The sequence below is a fragment of the Triticum aestivum genome, chromosome 2D (genome assembly GCF_018294505.1).
Source record: "Triticum aestivum cultivar Chinese Spring chromosome 2D, IWGSC CS RefSeq v2.1, whole genome shotgun sequence".
In the NCBI taxonomy this organism is placed as follows: domain Eukaryota; kingdom Viridiplantae; phylum Streptophyta; class Magnoliopsida; order Poales; family Poaceae; genus Triticum; species Triticum aestivum.
In genome coordinates this window covers 187,359,462-187,366,405 of record NC_057799.1, presented here as the reverse complement: position 1 = coordinate 187,366,405, position 6,944 = coordinate 187,359,462, and the positions used below count along the sequence as shown (strand labels likewise).

General features: G+C 45.0%; 1 long non-coding RNA gene across 3 annotated transcripts; it reads left to right on the top strand.

Annotated features, from left to right (window-relative positions):
• The first annotated feature begins 2,030 nt into the window (after positions 1–2,030).
• Positions 2,031–6,339, top strand: LOC123052465 (uncharacterized). Of its 3 annotated transcripts, XR_006424727.1 has the most exons (6): positions 2,031–2,595; positions 2,954–3,039; positions 3,333–3,525; positions 4,252–4,381; positions 4,504–4,571; positions 5,968–6,339. It is a non-coding gene; the product is annotated as an uncharacterized lncRNA (long non-coding RNA). The 3 variants fall into 3 exon arrangements; XR_006424725.1 differs by lacking the exon at positions 2,954–3,039 and having other exon boundaries at positions 2,035–2,595; XR_006424726.1 differs by lacking the exon at positions 2,031–2,595 and having other exon boundaries at positions 2,604–3,039.
• Positions 6,340–6,944: the final 605 nt, after the last annotated feature.

The window sequence follows — 6,944 nt, the reverse complement described above, 5'->3', positions numbered from 1 at the left end:
GCCAACTATGCTCAGTGGCCAAACTAGAAGCGAACCCTTTGCATGGGTGCTCCGGGGGGTTTATATAGGCCTACCCCCCGGGGGTACAATGGTAATCCGACTGGGAACTGGTCCCAGCCGTCAGTGTCTACGCTCGCCGGTTTCTCCGCCGGCTGCTGGGTCCCGCCGGCTGCCGGCTACTTGGTCGACAGGCCGGTCCCACCGCCTAGGGTCTTGTCGGCGGCTGCTTACTGTAGCCGCGCCTCTGATGATGAGGGCTTTGTCGAGGTGAGCGTGGCTACAGTGGGCCGCCTCGAGGGCTATCACTGTAGCCTCACCTCGTCTTGTCTCCTTAATGGGGCTCCTGCTTCGAGGAAGGGAGTAGCCGGCTTCTGGAGGCCGGCTATACTCTTGGCCGACTAGGAAAAGCCGGGCCGCCTTCACGCCTCTCTCTGGCTGAAGGGGCCCGCAGTCCTTGGGCCGTATAGGAGTGGGTCGTGGACGACGTCGAGGCTAGCGTGGCTACAGTGCCGAGCCGCACGGGAGACGTCCCTTCCGTACGGCCTCCTGTAGCCATGCTCGCCTCGGGCTTCGGGGGTCGTGGGCCGCACTGTGGCCACACCCCGTCACGTCGCCGTTATGTAGGAGTGGTTGTGGTCTTGGCCGACTTCTAGGAGTCGGCGTCCTTCTTGGCCGGCTTCTTGGAGTCGGCCACCCCGCAGTCGTCCTAGGGAGGAGTCGGTGAGGCTGGGTCGCCTTCCGGGAGTCGGCTTTAGTGGTAGCCGGCCAGGGAAGGTGGCCCAAGTGCTTGGAGTGCTTGAAGGCCCAAAGGCCTGATAATTTTCTGAAGAGTCAGGGGTAGTCGGTTTGGCTACCCGTGGCCATTTCCTCCGACAATATTGGTCCCCCTTCAATCCCGTATGCATCAATTTCTATGCTAGGTTGAAGGTTCTGTCACTCTTGCCCTTCAATACATAGTCCTATCAACATACAACTAACCCTATGGTGTGATCCACGCGCGCGCTCATATGATGGGCACCAAAGGACAGCAACATAACCACAAGCAAATTAAACCAATCATAGCAATTCACCAATTACCGATAGGACAATAAAAATCTACTCAGACATCATAGGATGGCAACACATCATTGGATAATAATATGAAGCATAAAGCACCATGTTCAAGTAGAGGGTACAGCGGGTAGCGGGAGAGTGGACCGCTGTAGATAGATGGGGGGAGGTTATGAAGATGTTGGTGAAGATGACGAAGGTGTTGGTGTAGATTGCGAGGACGATGATGGCCCCGGTGGCGTTCCGGCGCCACCGGGAGAGAGGGGGAGAGAGCCCCCCTTCTTCTTCTTCTTCCTTGACCTCCCCCCTAGATGGGAGAAGGGTTTCCCCTCTGGTCCTTGGCTTTCATGGTGGCGGAGGGGCGAGATCCCCTCCGAGATTGGATCTCTCTCTCTGTGTGTGTTTCCTTCTATTTCTGGGCTCCTGATTCTGCCCTTTCACCGTTTCTTAAATTCTCGGAGATCCGTAACTCCGATTGGGCTGAAATTTGGACATGATTTTTATCTGGATATTGGCTTTCTTGCGGCGAAAGAAGGGCACCAACCGCCTTATAGGGTGGCCATGAGGGTCAGGGGCGCGCCCCCTGCCTCGTGGCCCCCTCGGGCATCGTCTCATGTTGATTCTTCTTCTCAAAAATCACATATATCACTACACCACGACACAAGTTCAGGGGCAATTAATTGCCGGGAAAGATTAAGAATCTGGGGCAATTAACTGCCCTCAAAGTTTTTTCTGTCGGGCAAAACTGTACATGTCATGTTATCTGCCGGGAATGAGAAAGGAAGAAGGGCAGCCCAACTGCCGGCATCTTTTGGGTCAGCCCAATTGCCCTCAAATCTTATGCGGTCGAATGCACTGCCGGGAACCACGTTGGTGGGGCGGAAATTTCGGGCCCAAAAGGCGCGTGGGCCACGCGTGGGATAAGCGAAGCTGTAGAAGTCACTAGAAAGCCCACCCACAACCCTAATTTATTTCCCCTTCTCGCTCCTTCTTCCCTCAGCCGCCGCATTGTTCCATGGACGCCAACCACCCTAGCAACACCGTCGCCGATCTAGCCCGTCCACACCGGTCGGCCAAGCGACGCCGCCCCCATCCCCTTCATCAAGCACGCCGCCTCCCCCGCACCCCCGAGGCCCCGACCCATGCCGCCGCTCCCGCACCCTCAACCCATGCCGCTAGCCATTCCCCATCGGTGACAGCCCATACCCACGCGCCCTCTGACGCACGCCGCCACCCAGTCCCCATCGGTGAGGACCTACACCCGCGCCTCCAATGTCCCACGCCGCCATCCAGTCCCCATCGGCGATGACCTGCACCAGCAACCCACATCGCCGCCCGTCCCCATCGATCCACGTCGCAACCGCACCCCCACCCAGAACATCCGCCCCATTCCTCGAGCACGACGCCGCCTCGTACCCCTCACCACCCACGCCGCCGTCCCAATCCCCCACCACGACACCTCCCCATCCCCTTCGCCATTACCGCCTCTGCTTCGCGTTGCACGGCAGCTCGGCCTCTTGCTTCGAAGGAGGAGGTCCAAGTGAAGTAAGTCATCCATGTCTTGATTTTAGTTCTGTTCTACATCCGAGTGCTCCATAGGTGATGCTTCTTACTAAAGGGATCACGTCTCAGCACATCAAAACACCAATTTAAAAGATTTGGCACTGGTTGTGGCTTGTTGATGTTGTTTGTTATTCTTGCGCACCAGGTGTTTGAGTTTTTGTCAAACCAACATCTGCTATGGTTCTTGGAGGGTTAAATCTGATGAATATATTAGTATGTAGTTACACACAAAGGATTTAAGCCTTTCAGAATGATTATGGTCTTATGTTTATGCTATTTTATTTGCAGCCGTTAAGGAGCTCATATGTTTACAAAGCATAATAATTTTTTATCTGTTTAGGCTCCCATATATTAAATGTAAGATGAGGCTCATTTCATATAACATTGCATGCTCATTACAAGCGGAAATGATGGCTGACTGTAAAGGTATATAGTGACTAAACACTATAGATGGCTGCACTTTTTGCTTACCTAGGTGTTAGACAACTAGTTTATCAATGTATATCTATGACTATAAAATAAGAAAGTACGGTGAAGTGAATCCAACAATATTCATTCAGATGGAATCACAAAATTCTTTCAAAGATATTACAAATCTTTTAGCGGTTGATTTAGTGTCTTCATCAAAAGTGAAACAATGTATATTGCGCCTGACTTCATCCTTATAATACAATCATGTGAGTTCGAGTACAGGAATAATCATGTTATATTCAATGCAGATGGGTTTAAGATTCCACATCTGTTGTTTGGAGGAGCTTTTGATCACCATGCGCTTGCCTTTCAATGTTGAATATAAGCTAATCGCTCTTGAATCTCTTGTGATGTATGGTGTGAAGATGCTATTGATGGTCACTAAAAGCTCACAGCTGAAGAATTGATATGATGTTGCAAACGATTTCTTTTAGTAGACAGGTAACCAAGAAAGAGCACCCACCAAGAGGACAGCAAAAAAAACAATCATATTTTCTGTATGAATTTACACTCCTTGGGTTCTATGCGTGCATGACACGTGCCTTTTACTATTATGATTTAGTACATATGATTTAGTTTAAGTAATGACCTAGATTTACATTGGGCCACTTTGTAGTACTTCTTGATGGGCTAAAATATAATCCATCCACAACAGAACAGGTCATGCCATAAATAATGTTGATATATGGTTCCACCTTGCCCATTTTAGATATTGCTCATACTGATTGATTTATATATCTTGAAGAACTGATGAGTTATTCCTTCAATGTGTTAACTAGCATTGTCCAACTGTCGAAACTTCAGTTCTTTTAACAACCAATTGTCTTCTCATGTTCTCCTTGTTGTCAATCCCTGCTCTTATCTTGCACTAGTATGGTTTGTGACCATATGATGATTATTTCGAGTTGTTATGTTTGCTTTGCTGCTCTTGCTATGTCGTTGGACATATACTTTTGTTATATGTAATGTAGGTGTAATGTTTTGCTAGTGTATACATTTGCATGAGTATTTGATCTGCAGCAAAATTCTGTTTAAGATGACATGAGAGTTGTTGATTTTTCTTCCACATGCTTATTGTCTTTTGATTCTTTGCAGTCTAGCCACCCTAAACTATTTGTTTCTATAGTTGCATGGTATCGCTTGACTGAACACTTCATTTTTTGGCAGGTGATGTATCAAATAGACCAATACTAGAAAATCGAGCAGAGATCACACAACAAAAGAAGCAAGTGCTGGTCCAACAGGAGAATCAACTAGAAAACATCAAAACACAACTGTTGCCCAAAAGACTCTGCAAGTAAAAGACATTCTTTCTCCTAAAGATTATTACTTTAGTCCACATACATAATGTCATTCTCTTATATTTGGCTTGTTTCTGGTTTCTCAAATGGCATCCTATTGATAATCCTATGTATGCAGATGGAGGTTGTTCGTAAAGTTCTGAAGAAGCAACCATCACAGCCAGTGGCAATCGTCACATGTAGAAGGTATTACATCTTCTTGTAATTCTTGAATATTACACTAAAGTATAATGAACTACCTCTTGCAAAAATTAGACCTTATTTTCTTGGTTGTTTGGAATGAATGCTAGAGATAGTACCAGGGCCAACTCTCCTGTTTATTTTGATCCTTCAAGAGCTATTCTCATGCTATCTGAATAAGCCTACTTGATCATGTTAGTCCCTTACTGCCAGCATTTGTTCTGTGGTCCATCTTGTTGAAAATGGAAGCGTATTAAGCCATTTCTGCAATGCTTTAGTGGTTCTGCATGCCTTTGAAATAGGGTAACCGGTCAGTAGCGATGAGGGTGGTACTTCTAATGTCATGTGTATATTACTTTTCTTTTCTCTTATCAAATTTGAGCTTCCGTTTGACATATTATGTGTACCATCGCTGCTTGATGTGTGATTGTAAATATTGGGCATAATTTACACTAAGTTTATCAGAATTAATGTGCTTTGTTAATGCATCGTGTGATGAAGCTGCAAGTGTAAGGACTACTACATGCCCCTGCTATGTTGTACTATTGAAATTGGGTAGTCCTTGCCAGTGCAATGGATATTTTTGCATTCACGCCCACTAATTTGTATTTCTTGGGCTGAGTGTGTGTGTCGTCTGTGTATATAGTCGTACCTGAAAGACTGAAGAGTGCTTAGTCAGGACAGATAACCATGGATCATTTTATATTTAGTTCACTTAAAATTACAATCATAGTTGTGATCACAAGGGACATTCTAGTGAAAAGTAATCAAAGATTACCATCTTCGCTAATAATAAACATCGCAACTTCAAGGTAGTTAAGGTTTTCACTTGGAAAAGGGGGAGTATTAAACTGGGAAGTAAACCTGATTGAAGTAGTCAGTGATGACTTCCCAAGTGAAAACCTTAACTATAATTAGCAAGTGTGTAATCTGTTCATATGAGTACAAAACACACATTCTGTGTGTGCCAAACTATTATTAGTGTTTTATAGCATAATGCATTTGCTTGCTCCAAAACCTTCTAAAATCTCAAGTGTGCTTGTGGAATGCAGAGTACATAGGGACACACATGCATCTTTTTCATCTGGATGATTTGATGTTTCTTTTTTAGCCCATGCAACTTTTATGTTTAGGCCTTTGCCGAAGATGCTTTCTTACGAAGTTTTTCGTATGTCATCTATGTAGTTTTAAATTCAAGTGCAAACGTAGTATGGGTTACAGGATGGTTTGTAAATCCTGACATGCTCTTGTGTGCATGTAGTTGTCCACTTCTATTTGTGGAACCTCTCATATGCTCTGGTTTGTAAATCTTGATTAAAGTAGTTGCTTTGCTTACAGTTGTGCACTTGTGGGACATGTGTTCTTCCAGTTGAGCTGATCTGTTTTGCCACCTTTTTTACAGGTCACCGGTATAATACTTTTGCATCCACAAGTTTTAAGAGGGTGTTTTGTGAGCTAAAAGGATCTTCTGTTGTACTCCCTCTGTCTCAAAATAAATGTCTCAACCATAGTACAACTTTGTACTAACTCTAGTACAAAGTTGAGGCACTTACTCTGGGATAGAGGGAGTATATGTTTCTAACTAAAACCAGGCCTTATATTTTGCTCTTTTTTCTATGATGTAATATTGGACTTATCAGAACCTACAAATGTATGTATGTGCATGTAGACATGATGGATCTTTGTGTTTCTGGCTATCATGTAATACTGGACTTGTAACCCTATGAATGATGGACTGCCCAGATATATACATGGATACACATTATCTCTTAAAGTGATGCAACTTTAATTACTATGCATGTGCGTTGTTACATATAAGTATGGCACAAAATGGGCGAACTATATTATAGGGGATTTGTGTGCTTCTAGAGGCAACAAATGCCAGCGGAAACACTGCCGGGAAAACTTCTATCTGCCCTGAATTGCCAAACTGCCGGGAAATATCTTTATGCCGGGAATAGTTATAACTGCCGGCAAAGATGCATGCATCTAGGGCAAACAATCTGCCCGGGTTCCTCCTAACTGCCGGGAATCCTCTTTCCTGACATGACTTTCAAGGGTAGTTAGTAATTGCCGGCAAAGAACATTCCCGGCAGTTAGTCTGCCTCCACTGGCATGTTTTCCCGGCAGATATGATGACCCCGTTAGTTTTGCCATGGTGTAGTGTATTCCAAAAAAAAATCTCCGTAAGTTTTTATCCCGTTTGGACTCCGTTTGATATGGATTTTCTGCGAAACAAAAAACATGCAATAAACAGGAACTGGCACTGGGCATTGGATCAATATGTTAGTCTCAAAAATAGTATAAAAAGTTGCCAAAAGTATGTAAAAGTTATAGAATATTGGCATGGAACAATCAAAAATTGTAGATACGACGGAG